General features: G+C 37.5%; 1 pseudogene; it reads left to right on the forward strand.

Moving 5' to 3' along the window:
* Positions 1-708: 708 nt before the first annotated feature.
* Positions 709-2,206, forward strand: LOC109585869 (uncharacterized; annotated as a pseudogene).
* The last annotated feature ends 2,066 nt before the right edge of the window (positions 2,207-4,272 follow it).

The following is a 4,272-nucleotide window of genomic DNA, read 5'->3' on the forward strand; positions in this document are numbered from 1 at the left end:
ATGAGAGACAGAATTGTATGTTTGTGGCTTCCAAAACACGTGTAGCACCATTGAAAACACAAACAATTCCCAGATTAGACTTGCTAAGTGCCCTGCTTCTGGCAAGGCTTATTGTGAGTGTTAAGCAGAGTTTGAGTGAGCTTGTGAGTGATTGCATGTCTTACAAGAATTCCTTAATTGTCATACATTGGATAAAGGGAACAGACAAGCAATGGAAAAAATTTGTGCAAAACAGAGTACGGGAGATAAGGGAGAATGTAGAGTAGTAAATGGAGTCATTGCCAAGGAGAAAACAATCCTGCAAATCTTCCTTCAAGAGGTCTAGCTTTGAAAGAGTTGAGTGAATCTAGTATGTGGTTGTGTGGGCCTTTGTGGCTCAAGGATAAGAAGCCTGGGAACAGTCAATTACAGGATGGCCTACCTCTGGAATGTTTAGATAAACTGAGAATGAGAGATAGAGAGGTCCTTTTCCTGAGCGTGGGAGATGGTTTGAGCACGGGAATAATGATTGGATCCATCATGGAGATAGAACGCTTCAGCTGTTTTGAGAAGTTGATCAACACTACAGTTTATATACTTAGATTCTGTGACTGAATCAAGAAGAGTTAGAATGATGGATCTGGATTACTGATGGAGACTAATTTGATGAAAATCAAGAGAAAAGCAGAGATTTTGTGGATACAAGAAGTTTAGAGAGGGAGTATTACCATGTTATGGAAAAGGCAGTTTATGCTTTTCCTGGATTCAGAAGGGGTCTGGAGGTGTGGAGGAAGATTGAGCAAGTCAGAGCTACCTTATTATACACGTCATCCGGTATCGCTACCAAAGATTCATCATTTCGCGATGTTGATTGTAAGGAGGGCGCATCAAAGAGTGGCTCATTCAGGAACTAAGGATACTCTTACTGAAGTTTGCAGTCATTATTGGATTCCTCAGGGGAGAGCTTTCATTCGTCAGTACATCCACAACTGTGTGATCTGTAGGAAGTATGCCTCGTCAAGTTACAAACCTCCACCACCTCCTCCACTACCACAGTTTAGAGTTCAGTATAGTTTTCCCTTCTCAGTGGGAATAGACTATGCTGGTCCCTCAATCATCAAACAGAACGCATACACATCTTGCGGGAGTGGGAAACAGAATGCACACTGATATGCAATAAAAAAGTTTGTTTACATGCTGTGCTACATGCGCAGATCACATTGATATTGTAACTGATTTATCTTCGTTAAGTTTTATTAGGTGTTTCAAGAGATTCATTTCTAGTAGGGGACTGCCATTATGAATAATCTCAGACAATGGAACATTTAAGTCCGCCTCCAAGATTCTGAAGTTTATTTTGAAGAATCCTGAAGTAGAGCAGTTCTTGTCTGGAGTGCAAGTGAAATGGAATTTTAACATTGAGCGAGCCCCAAGGTGGGGAGGATTCTTTGAACGCATGATCCAGTTACTAAAACGCTGTTTAAAGAAGATGGTTGGTCACTCAAAGTTGATGTATGAAGAGTTGCTAACAGAAGTGACTGAGGTTGAATTGATCCTGAATTCTAGACCTCTGACCTACCTGTCACCAGATGATTTAGAGGAACACATTACCCCATCACATTTGATGACCGGAAGACATTTATTAAGTCTACCTGACCACTTGCGTTATTCAGAATCAGAATACTTTGAGATAAAGTCCTCTCGGTTAACCATAAGCAGGCGACTCCAACAATTAAGCAGGATCCTGGATCATTTCTGGACTCAAAGGAGAAAGGAGTATCTGGTGGAGTTGCGGGAGAGTCACAAAAGAATATCACGAGGAGATGGGGATATTGCATCATTGGGGGACGTTGTCATCATTCAAGATGAGAGCCCGCAAGGGTTTTGGAGACTGGGGTTGATCGAAGATATAAGGGGTGAGGACGGTCTTGAGAGAGGAGCAATAGTTCGTGTAAAGTCTGGTTCAGGACCATCAGCCTTTATACGGAGACCATTACAGCGTCTATTTCCATTGCAGGTACCGAAGACTATTCCTGAGAGCAATAGTAACTCTCCAATGGCTGTTGAACAAGGGAATACTTCATCAGACTTTAATCCTGATGAATTGGTCAATCACAATGTTATCTCAGATCCTCCTGCTGAAGGGAATCGCTCAGTTGAAATTCCAGATGATACTAATATTGGAGTAACGAGCCGACCTCGTCGTCGTGCAGCCACAGAAGCTTAGGATAGCATTGTAGCTAGACTTTTGTATTCATGAAAGGAAAATGTGAGATTGTCTGATGTTTAACTAATTGTTTATTATTACAATTTTACATTTATTTGTGTAGTATTTATGCATGAAATTGATTATTATTGTGCTTATTACATCTATTATGGTTTATTATTCATTGTTTATTATTATTTTGATAGTATTATTGTTGTCATTTTTTGTTGTTGATATAATTTGTGTTGGATAGGTTGCCCTATCCAAGGTGGGGAGTGTGTCAGGACTGGGAATTACATTCAATTAATTGATTATTCATTGTCAATAATATTTAATATGATTATTATTCATAGTGTGTTTTGTGTATATATGTAGACATTTTTTGTTAAGGGATTATTCTCCCGACTAGTTCAGTAGTTCTCAATACAGTCCTATGATCTGTTCAATTGAGCCCAATATTTTGAGAAAGAGATACTTGAACCGAAAGGTCTTGTTATCGTTTTAGTGGCGCATTATCTGCAACAGCTGAGAGCGGCGTATTTTGACTGAGACTGGAGCTACAAGGACCAAGTAGAACTAGGAGACAGAACCGGACGGGACAGATGTTAGACAAGCCTGTTCACTTTTGGGTCACAGTTAGAGCCAACAGCAACTCACACAAGATAAAGGAAAACTGAAAATTGATCACATTAAAAGGTATAACGTGTAGGTGTCTTAGAAAGGAATTAGAATCACAGGATTAGATAGTCTGTAGGAAACAAATACTTTATTTATTGTTAGAGTGTTAATTTTTTATTAGAATTATAATCATTATCATTGTAAAAAGTATTTTGTTAGTAATGACAATAATTAGATTTATTATTATTATTGATACTTTGCTAGAGTATTTCTTGATTAAAATTAAATGAAGGAACTTTATAAACGGGTACATGTACATTTCCGTTTTTCAAGGGGACGGCTATTGTCATCAATATCTGTTGTCCATTGTTGTTTCCTCTTCCACACATTTCCCCATCACCAATAGCCATTGTATTTGAAGTATTACTTATGTGTTGTACTCAAATGTGCATACACTAGGATTGTCACTCCTCCCACCTCGTGCCCTTTGCTGTCCAAAGAATGAATCGACAGGATCTTGATTGAAACGTTCAGAAAGAATGCAGAGGCGTTCATGCTGTGAAAGTAAGAAACACAAGCTAATATAAATAAGATGGCTCATTAAATTACCTCACCTGTTATTTTTGAAAACCTTACAGTGTCTCTTGACTTGAAGTCATTTCCTTCTCTTAAATAGTAGTGAATCCTTCCCTATGTCCTCTCAATTACCCAAGAAGTCGTCTTCTAGCCACTACGAATTAATAATGGTTACTGAATAGAAAAATTTAAAGCAAATAACATATCTTGTATCATTGATGCTTTTGTACGGGTTTAGATCAGTTCTTTTTCCATCAGTTGAATGTCTCACATTCATACTTTCGAAGAAATGATCGAACATGTAATAAATTTTGCTGTTTCATTATACTTATCATTGTCTAATATCTTAAAAGCTGAACTTACAGAATAACAAATAACTATTTATGGCAATTTATCTAAATGCATAACTACATATGTACATGTACATACCTGAGCTGCCAAGTTCACTTTCATTTTGGAAAATGATACTAAGGAAGTATGCTCGTATGCTAGTTGATGTCCTAAAGACCACTGTCAGCTTGTGTCTTTTAATTAAGAATATGAAGGTGCTCCCAAAATATATACTTGCCATTGTTCTGCAAATTAAAAATATTGGATATAAACACAGCAGACTTACCCACGTACATGTACATCTAATACCACCCATGGCTGAAGAGAGCCAACAGTGATGTGCAGTATTAATCAGGTATAGAACATCACAGATGCAAAATACATGTATAAACCTAATCTATCATGACAGTTGATCGTTTTATAAGTAACTCCATCCTTCTTGTATTTTTCAATTCCTAGTTTAAAAAACTTTCTATTTGTCTTAGCTCCATCACATACAAATGCAACACCCTACATGTACATACATACAGATTATGTTAAAGTAGTCAATATTTATAAATGTA

This window comes from Amphimedon queenslandica, unplaced genomic scaffold, assembly GCF_000090795.2.
Source record: "Amphimedon queenslandica unplaced genomic scaffold, v1.1 AMPQUscaffold_12993, whole genome shotgun sequence".
Taxonomy (NCBI): Eukaryota; Metazoa; Porifera; class Demospongiae; order Haplosclerida; family Niphatidae; genus Amphimedon; species Amphimedon queenslandica.